The sequence below is a fragment of the Mauremys reevesii genome, linkage group 11, assembly GCF_016161935.1.
Source record: "Mauremys reevesii isolate NIE-2019 linkage group 11, ASM1616193v1, whole genome shotgun sequence".
Classification (NCBI taxonomy): Eukaryota; Metazoa; Chordata; order Testudines; family Geoemydidae; genus Mauremys; species Mauremys reevesii.
This window is the reverse complement of record NC_052633.1, coordinates 17,208,360-17,222,638: the sequence shown is the minus strand read 5'-3', so window position 1 is coordinate 17,222,638 and position 14,279 is coordinate 17,208,360. Positions and strand designations below refer to the sequence as shown.

The 14,279-nt window shown below is 44.1% G+C and overlaps 1 protein-coding gene across 9 annotated transcripts in view; it reads right to left on the bottom strand.

Moving 5' to 3' along the window:
* GPR1 (G protein-coupled receptor 1) overlaps positions 1-14,279 on the bottom strand; it is a 133,815-nt gene that overhangs the window by 89,342 nt on the left and 30,194 nt on the right. For 2 of the 9 annotated variants that reach the window (XR_005586053.1, XR_005586056.1), the window contains exons 2-3: positions 12,829-13,167; positions 6,417-11,040 (exon numbers count right to left, since the gene is read on the bottom strand). The exons of 5 other annotated variants lie outside the window; for them this stretch is intronic. The gene's annotated coding sequence lies outside the window, so the exon portion shown is untranslated. Of the gene's footprint in view, positions 1-6,416; positions 11,041-12,828; positions 13,168-14,279 lie in introns of those variants that run through there. 2 more of the 9 variants (XR_005586054.1, XR_005586060.1) reach the window with 1 other exon arrangement.

Below are 14,279 nucleotides of genomic sequence, written 5' to 3'. Positions count from 1 at the left end.
TGCATGCTCTACTCTCTTGTGAAGGTTACTGTGACCAGGGTCCCAGGGGACCACACTGAAGTTACTCTGGGTGAACTGCAAAGAATGGGGCAATCCCCAAAGCTGGTGGATATTCCAATACTTAGATTTACCAAGCCAGCACAAAACAGCTTCTATAATACCTTACTGGTCACCCAGAAGCCAACAACACAGTTCCCTTAAAGCAACCCAGCCTTAGGCCTCCACCCAGACACCCAAGTCAAATATGATGAGGATTACTGAAAATTGTATTCATCGTATAAGAAAGTTCTACCAATCCCAAAGGATCGGACACATTAACTCCCAGATTAATGAATATTCCAGATCTTACCCAAATACACATTTACAGCCAATTCTTAACTAAACAAAAATTAATTAAAAAAGGAAAAGAGAGCATTGGTTAAAAGATCAGTATACATACAGACATGAGTACAGTTCTTGAAATTCAGATTCGTACTAGAGATGGTGAGCTTTGTAGTTGCAAAGAGTTATTTCAGAATTAGTTCATAGGTTATAGTCCAATGTTTATATTCAGGGTGATTCCAGGTTAGGATTGGAGATCTCAGCCTTATGATTTATACTTCCCCTGCATGAAGCATCAAGCAGGTCTTAGATTAAAAGGATCAGGACCCCAGACATTCTTATACAGTTCCAGGTCGTCTTTGACAGCTTGGAGTCCTCAGCGAACAACAGGCAATTATAGGGACTTTGAAATAGACCTATTCCCTAAGCATCACCGGTAATTAGCTATATGGATTAACATAAGTCAATTGCCCATTTTCTGCCATTCTCAGGTGATTTGCTATACATTTCAAAGAGAGATGACTACAGTGATATTACTGTATTTACAGGTTAATCCGAGGCGCGATTATTGCTAGTTGAAAACTTTCCTTTTGATCTCTGAATCAGTAGCTATAGTGACAGACAGGAACCGCCTGTTTACATGGCTAACATCTAACACAATACAATTAGTATCACCTCCAATTCTCTACAGGTTTGCATTTCAAAGTTCTAGCCTATCTAGCATGGAGTGCTCCTAATTACCATTCACATACTTTTCTAATATGTCTCTAATGGTTGACTCTGGGTCATTTATCCTGCAGGATGCTTAACCGTTTCTGGCCATGCATCACACTTTGCTCTCTCATGAAGGTTTCAGAGGATGGCCAAGCTTCCCTACCATCATGTGTGTTGCTGTAATCCCAGGATGTCTTCTTGATAGCTGCCCAGCCCCTTTGCAACTCCACAATGTGGGCAGTGGCTCAAAGCCACTGTCTTCCTTTGTCAAACTGTTTATCCATTTGTTTAAATTTAGAGATGGTTGGGAAATAGGTTTTTTTTTTTAATCCATGGAAAATTTTGATGGAAAAACAAAACACAAATTTTATCAAAATTTTCCATGGAAAAGTTTGATTTTTTTTTTCTTTTGTGAAAAAAATGAAATATTTTGGCTGAAAACTGAAATATTTTGCTTTGGAAGTGCTGCTGTAGTTCTTCATGGGAACTCTTCCATAGGCCAGGCTTCATGGCCAGCCTATATCTCTCATGATGCACCACGACTTCCCCTCAGGATAAGGGGAGGGGATATCATTATGGGAAGTCCTTGGCCTTGATGTACCATGGGAGATGTAGTCCAGTTGGGGAGCTTGGCCCAGAGGCGAATGGGGACATGACAAACTACAGCTGACATGAACTACCATTGCAGGATAGCCAGACTGAGATACTTCGTTTTCAGGCATTTGGCTTTTGATGAAAAATCAACATTTTCTGTATAAAGCAGACACTTGTGAAAAACATCAAGTTAGTAAAAAAACCCAGTTTTCTGTCAAAAAAACAGTTTTGACAAAACATTTTCAAACAGACTTAAATATTTCACGTTACATCTGTGTTTGCTGGATGTAAATTTGTACTGCATAGATACTGTTATTATTTACAGCTTGGGTGGTAAAATTTTACACAGTCCACATTCCTTCCATTGCTTGTATCCTGTCTCTTTTCTCTTAGTTCTATTACATTTTTTAATTTTGTTTTTGATTTTGAATATATATCCCTTTTTGCCAATTTGAACTAGAGTGTGCATGTGGAGCGGACCTTCGGGGGCTTCCTGTTCCACCCCGAATACCGGAGGCCAATGTGTCTCTCCCCCCTGCCCCTGGGGGGGTTCTGAGGTGATGGCTCCAGCACCAATAGAGGCCCACGTTCCTAGCGTGGTGGACCTTAAGCAACAAGATCCTCCACAAGAGGACCTCATGCAGGATCCCTTAGTCCCGGGGGTATCTTCCTCGTCCTCCCCTGTTGAGGCAGTGGCGGGGACTATGGTTTCGCGCCCTCCTCCTATGGACCTCTGCGCCCACCAGGAACTGCTCCACAGGGTGGCGCGCAATATGAACCTCCAGGTAGAGGAGGTGGTGGAGGCAGAGGATCCTATGGTGGACATTCTGTCCGCAGAGGCACTGTCCAGAGTGGCCCTCCCCGTCCTAGGAACTATACAGGCCAATGCCAAGACAATCTGGCAATCGCCAGCCTCTATTCCACCTACGGCCAAGGGGGTAGAAAGGAAGTACTTTGTCCCTTCAAAGGAATATGAGTACCTCTATATGCACCCCCAACCGTGCTCCCTTGTCATGGCTTTGGTCACGAGAAGGAGCGGCATGGTCAGCAGGCCCCAGTGCCTAAATCAAAGGACACTAGATGCCTAGACTTGTTTGGGCACAAGGTGTACTTGGCTGGAGGCTTGCAGCTCAGGATGGCCAACTAGCAGGCACTCCTATAATTCGTGGCACTCTATGGAAAAATTCAAAGAGCTGGTTCCACAGGAGTCCAGAGAGGAATTTGGGGCTGTAGTAGAGGAAGGCAAGAAGGTGGCCAGAACCTCCCTACAAGCTTCCCTGGATGTGGTGGACTTGGCAGCTAGGACCCTGGCCTTGGACATAGCCATGCGCTGCATTTCGTTGCTGCAGGCCCTGGCTTACCACCAGAGTTACAGCAGACCCTCCAGGACCTGCCCTTTGATGGCCAGGGCCTATTCTCCAAAAAGACAGACTCAAGGCTGCAGAGTCTGAAGGACTCGAGAATTGCCAGGCACTCTCTGGGAATGCATACCCCAGTAACGCAAAGAAGGCCCTTCAGACTGCAGCCTCAGAGATCCTACCCTCCCCTTCGACCAAGACAGGACTTCTTTAGAAGACGCGGCCGAGGTGGTAAAAGAAACAAACTGGGCACCAAGCCAGCCAAGGTCAGGGCCCTCCTAAGCCATCGCCAGAGCCTAAGCAGAACTTTTGAACGTGCACCCGAGGACGGAGCACCAGTCTCCATTCAGGATCCTTCCCCACCTTTCCAAAATCATCTCTCCCATCTCCTCCATGTGGGGTCCTACATAACATCAGACCATTGGGTCCTACGCACGGTGGAAAGGGGATGCTCCCTCCAATTTGCTATTTCTCCTCCCTCCCACCCTCCTTCCCCATCCCTCTTCAGGGACCCCTCTCACGAGCACCTCCTACAGGAGGTCCAATCGCTCCTAGCTTTGGGAGTGATAGAGGAGGTTCTGGGAAAGTCAAGGGGCAGGTGTTTTTACTCCCGCTATTTCCTAATCCCCAAGGCCAAGGGTGGGCTTTGGCCCATCCTGGACTTATGTGGACTCAACAAATTCATGGTAAAGTTGAAGTTCTGCATGGTCTTACTAGGGACCATTATTCCTTCCTTAGATCCTGGAGACTGGTATGCCGCCCTCTACATAAGGAACCCTCTAAATTTTCTGGAACAAAATCTAAAACAGATTTAGCTGGACATTAGAATACCTACTGCAGGGTTAGCTAAATTTACTAAATACTGCAGGTGCCACCAACCATCAGCTCACCAGTCCGACATCAATTCCCCCCCCCTCCCCCCCAAGTTACAAAATACTGGAACAATACATACAAAGGTCAGTCCATATTTCTGATTGTAACTATCTGCCCTTCTCCAAAAGTCTGTATCCTGGAATTAGTGCAGAAATTACATCTTGCAGCAAACACCAAGAAATGGGTATGGATGCATCTATGTGAAAATCTATCATACCTCCAGTGTATTCAGGATGGGTGATTAAGTGGTAAAACACAGTTCTGATGGAGGAAATAACTCTGTGTCACCTCCAGAATGGCAAAAAATTACATTCAAATGTGGTGTCCCATGGATGCATTGATGCTATTGTGACAGTAAAGCAACATCTTTTTTAAATTATGGGCCCAATCCTGCAATTCATTGTGTGCAAGTGGACTGTTGTTTTTGCATGGAGACCCACTGAACAGGGCCAACTCCAGGGTTTTTGCCGCCCCAAGCAGGAAAAAGGAAAAAAAAAAAAAAGCTGTGATCGCGATCTGCAGCTCTACCGTCGCCGCTTCAGTCTTTGGCGGCAATTCTGCGGCCGGTCCTTTGCTCAGGAGGGAGTGAGGGACCCGCCGTCGAATTGCCGCCAAAGACCTGGACATGCCACCCCTCACCGTTGGCCGCCCCAGGCAGCTGCTTGCTGGGTTGGTGCCTGCAGCTAGCCCTGGCACTGAAGTCAATGGGGCTGTCCAAGGACTCAGCAGTCTGTTCACATGGAATGCATTGCAGGATTAGAGTCTGCATTTGTAACTAGTACACTCAGAATTAATGGTCATGCACAAGACCTTTCCTGTGTCCAGATTAAAGAAAAAGAGGGTGTGTGTAGAGGGGGCAGAAGGGAAATCCCAGAAACAAAAGTGATAAAGCAAAGGACATGTATTCTTGCAGTCCTTCATCCTCAGATCAGTAATATGTTCATTACATTAATTTAAAGATCTTGCTTTCTGCATTGATTTTATTTGTTCTTTGCATTCTCTTGAAAAATGAGTAACGAATGTAAAAATAGAGAAGAGGAAAAATTTTAGATGGGACATGAAAGGCTGTAAAATGGTGAAAGGAGGGCTTCTAGTAATCTTACAGCAACATGAATTGGACCTAACCCAAAGCTCATTGGAATCAATGGAAAGATGATTTCAATGGGCTTTGCATCAGACTCAATGATTTTGCAAACCCATACATCCAGACACCATGGTCTTTGGTAGGGGTGAAGATAAGCCAGTTTGCAACAGCTCATTGAGCCGGTACCTTATTTGAAACTGCCATCTTGTGCCCCAGAATCCAAGATTTAATTTAAAAAGTTGTCTCTAAGCTTTTATGAATGCAAAGAGTTAACATTGTGAACTGAGTGTAAACTGGTATAATGATGCCTGAGTCTGCAGAGGGCCTGAAACAATACCTAAGGGGTGTGTGCTGCTTCTTTAATTCTGTAACAGTTATCATACTCACAAGACACAAAGGGATAGCTCTTACAAAGAGCTGTACAATCCCATCTTGTAGCATCTCAGATGGATGGAGATCAGTTTGTGGGCAGAGCGCAGGAGAGCTCTCTTTTATTTCTGTCTAGTTGGTTTGATCCAAAGTCAGCTGAAGTCACTGGAAAGACTCCCATTGATTTCAATGGGGTCTGGCTCAGATCCTAAAATAGGATATGGTATGGTATGCTACAGAGGTACTATTTTTGCATGTTTCTCTGTTTCTTTAATATATTAATTATTTTAATAGGCAGTTATTATGGGTGTGGAAATGCTGCACATCAACATAAAATATGCCCATTTATATATACATAGACCTATCTATCTATTTCCTACTAAAACATCCCCAAAAGCCAGTTGCACTAAAGAGCTCCATGGCCATTGCCTCCAATGTAGACATTCTATCTTTTCTGTAACTTGAGTGCAGTTTTGTTATGGGCTTGCATAACTGGTAGCATAAAATCAAAGTTCACTTACTCTCTCTTTGCTCCGAGCTGGCTTACTAATTCTTTCTGTATTCTTAACTGCTGTTTTGACAGTCTTTGTCACAACACAGATGACCACATCAGACATGCTATCAGAGCGCCTACTCATTCCAACAGCAGTGCTGCTTCAAGCAAGCTAACGATAGCCTTGTTTTTGCGATCCATATATAAAGACCATTTCTTTGTAAACCATATTAGAAAAATTATAGTAGTAGGAAATGTTCTCTATCAAACATTATTACAAGCTACCTGGAACCCCAAAATTCCATATTTATAGATTTAATTATAGAAGTAGTTTGTCTAATGAAATAAGGATATGAAAGCCTATTAATGCATTAAAGATTGAAACATCTTAAAATTATACGGGATGGATTACAGCAGACATAAAACACAATTTTGGTTTTATTTACATATTTCCCCTCCAGGGTTAAGAATGAGGAATATGGGGATATACCAACCAGGTGAAAGAATATACATATTACTACTAATTGGCACTGAAATAATACTTTACATTTTTTAAATGTTTCCAAACATTTTTAATTAATCCTCAGAACATTTCTGCATTGTAGTTAAGGTGGGGAAACTGAGGCAGGGAGGTTAAGGCCAACATTTTCAAAAGTGCCCCGTAATTGTGTGTGCCCCAATGTTTGGCTTTCCAACTCAAGACAGGTAGGCCCTTGTTTTCAGATGGGCTGAGCATCCAGGACTCCACTGAAAGTCAATGGGCACTCCAAGTGGTCAGAACCTCTGAAAATCAGGCTGTCGGGGCCCCAATGTCAGTACCCAAAAGCATTATTAGTGGGCGTGTTTGAAAATTTGGTCAATAGTGACTTGCCAAGGGCCACAGAGGGAGTCAGTGTTAGAGTGTCAGGGAGCATCAGGGATAGACCTCAGGCATCATGACCCGTGCCTGTGTTCAGACCACTAGCTAACGGCAATGACCCCTGACTTCTCTCCTGCCTCCAGCCAGACTTGCACCTGTGTAACTAAACGCAGTTTGGGCCCTAGTTACGTAGGTCCAGATTCCACCCCCCTTGCTCACAATGAGTAAAAATTCTGTGAGTAGCCCCATTGAAATCAATGGGGCTATTCTGCAAGTAAGGAACTACTCAGCATGAGCAAGGGGTGACATAGGGCTTATGTATGCAGTGTGCTAATGATTTTGAAAATGTTTTTTTTTAAATAAGTAAGAGTCCTGTCTCTCTCATGAATTCTCTCTAAGCGACCTCTTTAAATATAAATGACTCTGTACCACATTTAGTACTATCAGATTATTTTGTTAAATTATTTACCCCTTTTTATCATCAGTCAGAGAACTTTTATAGAAATGGGAACAGGATCTTACTCCTAGTTATTTTTAACAGCTGCCAGCGTAAAGTCTAATCCCTGTGACGGGGCTTGTGAAGCCTTGCAAAGCTGTTGCACTGTGGATTTTAATAGAATCACAGAAATTGGAAATGAGGAAAAAAGTTCTGTGAAGCCTCCAGCTCCACCCCATCTTGGTCCCTGCAGTGTATTTTTGCACGTTACTACTGAAGTCAGTGAAAGTTGAGGGCACTCAGCACCTCTTGATAGGTCCTAATCATATTGCTGGATCCAGTCCTTAGTCTGTGAACTTTAAACAAGGGGAAAGCTGACATTTAGGAAGGTTCAATTTAGCCTCATGCATTTTTTGCTTTTGAAGTAAGACATGAACTGGCAAACAGGCAACATGTCTTATTATTTGTATTAGGAGCCCCAGTCCAGGATCAGGGCCCCAGTTAGTTAGGCACTATGTGCAGATGAAGAATAAGGATGACTGTTCTTAGCCTGGAGAGCTCATAATTAGAGATGGTTAGAATTCCTCCAATGGAACATTTTTCTGTTGAGCATGCCAATTTGTCTAAATCAAGAATTTCTTTTGATTTTGATGAAAATCTGATGGAAAGCAGGCAGGGTAATGATGGAAGCCTGCCCGTCCAGCAGGTTTCTGCTGGAAACCTATCTGGTTTCCTGCCAGCTCACCTGCCTAACTCCTTAGCAGCTCACCTGGTGGGGTGAGGGAGAGGCAGGAGCCTGTAAACCATGGGAAGGTCAAGCTGCCAGCCTCACAGTTCCTTGGCACCCCAGGCTTCCAGGGTCCTGAGGCAGCCAGCCAGGTGCACTGCCTCAGAGTTGGGTACCTCAGGTCTTCCAGCGTTCACAGCTCTGGGGCAGTGTCACAAGGTTCACTCACTGTTGGGGCATCTCCCTTTGGCCGCTCTAGGAATTAGCTCTTTCCAGGTCTGACACCCCCTTCTTCCGCTCATCCGCACTCCCTGCCACCTCTCTCTCTCTCTGACTCAAGGTGTTCTCTCTTTGTGACGTAGCGCTCTGGCCAGGTTGCTGTACAATCCTCCCCTTCCAGGGTACCAGAGTCCCACTGGATCAGCTGTTTCAGGCAGTCTTCTCTTCTTCCCAGTGTGTGCCACTTCCCCAGTGGCTGATATGGGAAGCTGGGCCCATCCACTTCTCCGGGTTCATAAGGGTTCCTTGTGTCCATCAATGGTCTGATTGCTCCCAGACTCTGTTGCTGTTTCCCTAGACTTCTTCCTGCTTCTCTGCTCTTATCTCCTGGCTTCCCTCCTCTCTGGGTTTATCAGCCCAAATTCCATCCTCCCAGGGAGTGCCTGCAGACTACCTAACTCTGTAGCCCCTTTCTGCTGCCACCTTCCTGGCTTTATACCAGTCTCACCTGTTCCTTATCAGCTGGGTTCTATCTTCAGTCAGCCTTTCCATCCCAGTCTCTTCCCCAGTAGCAGCCTATCGGGTTAATTGATCTCACTTAACCTGCTCTGCCTCGTGTGGGGTGGATGCCTCATCACAGGCAGCTAGCAGGCTGACTGCCTCCAAATCTATGGCTCGGGGGCAGCCAGCCAGTGTGACTGTCCGGAAGTCCCGGGGACCCCAAGGCTTCCATGGTCTGCAGCTTTAGGGCAGCTCAGGGGCTGCCCCAGAGTCAGAGCTCCATCCTCTTTTATGGAGAATTTTGAAATTTTTGGTTTTTGTTGCAAATCGGAATGAAACTAAATTTTGAAACATCAGTCTTCCATGAAACTGAATTTTCTCTGTGTAACTCTAATCACAATCTACATGACAGATAGGACACAGCAAAGAGTCAAAACAGACAAATAGTGTGGGGAAGGCTTTGATAACAAAAGGAAGTGAGTTGAGAGGACATGAGCACTTCTCTTTCTCTTGGTGCCCAGCTCTTTTCTCTATCCCATTCTGAAATAGCCATCTGAATTTATTGTACAATCCAGTTCCTCTTGTCAAGCCAGGCAGGGACTGGATGATTAAGTACGTAATTATTCAATCAGCATACAGGGCTGTCATTAAGGTGACATATGGGATCTTTCATAACTTAAATAACAGTATAATTTTTGTTCCCCTTCTAGGCTCGATATGGCTGAAATTAAAAATTATGATGTAGTGAAAAATCCCTTTCTCTCTGTATCTCATTCTGCTGTGGTATATTTCAACTTCTCCATTTGGTGCTAATCAGAACTGACATTTTTTTTCCCATGGAAAACTAAGATTCACTGGACTGTATCTCTGGATTAAATTAATAATTTTATGTTGGAAATGCCCATTTTGTAGTTGATACAGTAGAGTGACTTCAACCACTCTTCTAACTTTTTCAGGTTTTACAGGTATATAGAGTGTGTCCAGAGGATGGCAGAGGAGGGATTAACTTCTTGCCCTAGCTAGAGGAAGAATTACAGCAGCCTGCCTTGAGTGCAGGGATTTGTAGGGCAGAGCCATCTTGGAGAACTGTGCCCCACAGGATCTGACACAACTGCTATTGAAGTCACTGGAAAGACTCCCATTAACTTCAGTGGGAGCTGGATCAGGCCCTAAAGGCAGGCAGAGTCAGAGAAGAAAGATCTCTGGGGAGAGATCTGTGGAGGATGGAGGGCTGAAGTGAAGTGAAAGTGACTTTTCCCTCTTCTCTGGTACATGGCTGAAATGACCCACACATTACTGATTGTTTGGACTTGGCTGAAGCATGCCAGTTCATATAACTTTGAATTTTGGCCAATGGCAAGCCCTATTACATTTCTGCTTGGCTGTTCAAGGAAAAGGACATCCTTTATGTTCATTTTTCAGTTTTATGCTAAAGCACACCACAGAGGTGTGTACATTCTACATAGGCACGTTGTCCATAGAACATGTTCTAAGAGTTTTTGGACCTGCTGCTTCTGAAATTAAACAGTAGTAAAGCCCAACCACCATAGTGAGGTTATTCCCAAGGTTGGGAGTAAAAACACAAGAGATCATAGTTTTATACAGGTGATAAAACTTAATTTCTGCAGCTTACAAGCCATAGAAAAATGTTTTACCACAGACCGGGGTAGTCAATTATTTTTTGTCAAGGTACAAATTTCTTAGTCAAGGTATAGTCAAGGTCCAGACCCCAGAGAAAATAATAATAAAAAATAATAAATAAATAAAAAGATTTTGGGATCCATTCCAAAGCATCTGGTGGTCTGGATTTTGCCTGCAGTCTACCTACTGACTACCCCTGCCATAGAACAGTTATATACCCTCACAGCCAGCCTTCATTATAAATGTTTCTAGAAGGTAAGGTAATAGATGGTATGTGTGAGGGATTATAAACCACTGATGGGATTAAATTGGTTGTTTACTGATATTGGAAGACAGAGTGCATGAGCTTATATAATAGCCCAGAGGCTTGGAGCTCAATAATACTGAAGAGTATTTGTAATAAAGCTGACAGTAGAACTCTAGAAATGTATCCACCTCTCTCTCCAAACAGTTTTTCTGAGAGCACCTAAAAGGCTCCGGAAGCTAAGTAGCTCTAGTGATGTGAGGTCATCCAAACGCATAACTTGTCCAGAGACAGGAGGCAGAGCTCAGGTGATTTATCCATGGTTGTGGTCCAGAAGGCAAGGCAATCTGGGAGTGCCACTGGTTCAACAGTGGAAATGTTTTAAAGCCTAAACAGCAGTTTAATATAGTGGTCATGAAGCTCTGTTCATTCAGGAGCTTAGATGGCCCAGGAACCAGATATTTCAATGGCAGAAGGTGGAGCTGGAGTCCAAGAGGTTATCAGGAAGCTTCTTCCATCAAGGTCAGGAATACAAATGTAGACAGCATTTTTGGAATGTGGACGATGATTTGTCTTGCTCTGTTTTTATGCTGGAGCCATTTGATGCCTGCGAAGGAGAATGGCAAGAGATTAAGTGAATCAGCATTCACTTAATGGTGCTGCCACATTCTATTGGAATTCCACTGAAATCAAAATGGAACGTAATGAAATAGCTGGCATGGCACCTATAGAACTTCTTGCCTGATAAATGTGACCACACTATATGACTGAGTCAGGTGAAAGTAATCAAGAGAATTCAAGTCCTTCCAGAGCTGTTACAAAGAGGAGGGGAACTACAGTTAAGAAGAACCACCTCACTCTGGAAATATGGTATTTAAACCACCTTACCCAGAACTGCCTTCAGTGTTGAGGAAACATAATTTGAAAGAGAAAAAGGGAACTATGTAATTTAAGACACTCCAGTGGAGAGACAAGACACTCTCCGGAATAAAGTGACAAACCATCCCAACATTTAGGGTAATCTGGTTACAATAAATATTGTTACTTGGCTTATCCAGATTATATATAATGATCTGGATGCTTAGATGATGTCCCTATGATCTGTCGCTCTGTAGCTCACTGAAAAATCCAATCTGGATCTTGGAGGAACACCCTGAAAGCTGTGCAGTATTCCCTAAAAGAGGAATACAGTTCTTGGGGTATTGTTATGGATGTGCTCCTCTGCAAAAACCATTGACTTTTCCGAAGGGAGGAGTATCGTTCATGAGACTATTGTTAAGATATTGACTGTGATCTCATGTTTGTCATCTTCAAACAGACATAAACTCTCTGTGGGCACGGTCATATCATTACATAGTCTAATTTAGGAATTAATTGAACCTCAAATACCTCTATAAAAGACAGGGGTGGCTCTAGGAATTCCGCCGCCCCAAGCAGGGCAGCACGCCGTGCAGGGCGCTCTGCCGGTCGCCGGTCCCGTGGCTCCGGGGGACCTCTTGCAGACATGCCTGCGGAGGGTCCGCTGGTCCTGCGGCTCTGGTGGACCTCCCGCAGGCGTGCCTGCGGATGCTCCACCAAAGCCACGGGACCAGCGGTCCCTCCGCAGGCACATCTGCGGGAGGTCCACCGGAGCCGCGGGACCAGCGGACCCTCCGCAGTCATGCCTGCGGGAGGTCCGCCGGAGTCACCTGCCGCCCTCCCGGCAAAATGCCGCCCCAAGCGCGCGCTTGGCACGCTGGGGTCTGGAGCCGGCCCTGATAAAAGATAATGTTCCATATCCCATGATTATAGTATAGAACGGTGGCTCTCAACCTATTTACCATTGTGGGTCACATCCAATACTACCTGTATGGCCCTGAGGATGTCACATGGGTCTCAACTCTGTGCTGATTGGGCTGCAAGTGGCCCGCGGGCCAGAGGTTGAGAACCACTGGTATAGAAAGATGGCCACATCATTTTTTATACTAAAATGAATGTAAATATGTGAGGGTGATTTTGCTGTGATACAAATCAATACTTCAGTTACTGGAGTTCTATTAACCGAATCAGCAGTTTAGATTGTTCCCTATACACATGCACCACACTGAAAGCTGTGAACTGGCTCTTGGAGAACAACATTCCCCAAAAGAGGAGTACTGTACTTAGCATATTCTTCTGGTTGCATTCCCCTGCTAGAACCATGGACCTTCCCAGAAGTAGGAATATCGTCCATGAAACTAGTAGTTTCATTTATGGGAGAGCAATGATTTAATCTACATCTCACTTCCCATGAATATGGTCACTTCTTTACACAGTCTAAATGAGATCAATTGAACTGCATATATACGTACAATCGCAATACTTCATATGTCTCTATCACATAAAATGCATCTTCGCATTTTAAATTCCAACTGACCATTCTTTGGAGATGTTCTTCTGACAAGGCACTCTTCATGGAGAAGGATATTGGATCAGGAAATGGAGTGCTTTTGAAAACCCCGAGTCCAGTAATGCACCTAACTTATTGTATGATTTTTATACGTTATTTCAGTGTGTGATCGAGTTGCAAGGACTGTTGCCTTCCAGGACTATACTGGCTGATCTGGCTGGCTTAATGATGTCCTTGTAACCTTTCCATGTGCATCAATTATAGAGCTGCAGGCTAAATAATACAGGATGACACTCCCTGACAGAGACGTACGGTTCTTGTGATACTGTTATGGATGTGCTCCCCTGCTACAACTATAGACTTTCCCTGAAACAAGAGTATTATCCATTAGATTAATGTAAGGGTATTGACTCTGATCACATTTTTCTAATGTTCAAACAAACCCAAACTCTCTGTGGACATGGTCATTTTGTTACATGGTCCCAATTAAGAAATAATTAGGCTTCAAATACCTGTATAAACACAAATTTCTACATCTCAGAATTGCACTACAAAAATGCAGTCATATTTCAGAATGATGTGAAAATGAATTTTAAAATGTGTGGGAGATCTGGCTGTGACACATCACCGCTTGTGTCACCAGTGCTAAGCTGACTGATCTGTCAGGTGGCCCCCTCACCTTTCATCTCATCAGATGAGAGTTACCCCACTCAGTACGCAGTATATAATGAGTCTCCTCTGTCTGCCTAACAAACTATTCAGAGAATGAACAGAAAGAGTCTTCTGTGTTTATCACTAACTGTATGTACTATTATTTCCACTAGTCATTGAAATTCATAGGAATTGTAAAACCAGCAAAATGACATACCAGCTAGAAAAAAATCTATCAAGAAGGGAAGAGAAACATTCATCCAAACTTCTGAACTGTTGAAATTACTTTGTCACCTGTGATCCATCACATCTGTGATATTATGTTCCCATGTGTTAAATCCCCTTCACTTATGCTTCTCCCACACATCATCCAAACTCAGCTAACGGGAAACTAACAGAGAGGCTCTCAAGACATCCCTGTTCCTGTGGTTCACAGAGTCTGGGATGTTTTGCTGCTGCTAGACCGCAGCGATTAGCAAAAGCCAATGATATCAGCAGAACTGTTGCATCCTCAGGATGGTGATGAACACCATAGCAAACCTCACAAACAATACAGTTACGCTTGCCTTTCCATTTGGCTGATATTTTACTTGTGCATCCAAACAGAATCACCCCTTGTGTTAGCTCAGCTTTGCAATACTCCACTTGTGCAAAGCTGCCCTACATCTGCTTTACCCACCCAAAAAAAGGTAAGGGAGATCCTTGGGTAGCACCAAGGTCATGTGGCTGGCCCCCTTCCTCCCTGCTGTCAGGGCAGAGGCTGTGGCTGGGGATTTTTTATTTTTATTTTTGTAAATTTTTCTGCAGAACACCCTATTTTCTGACCA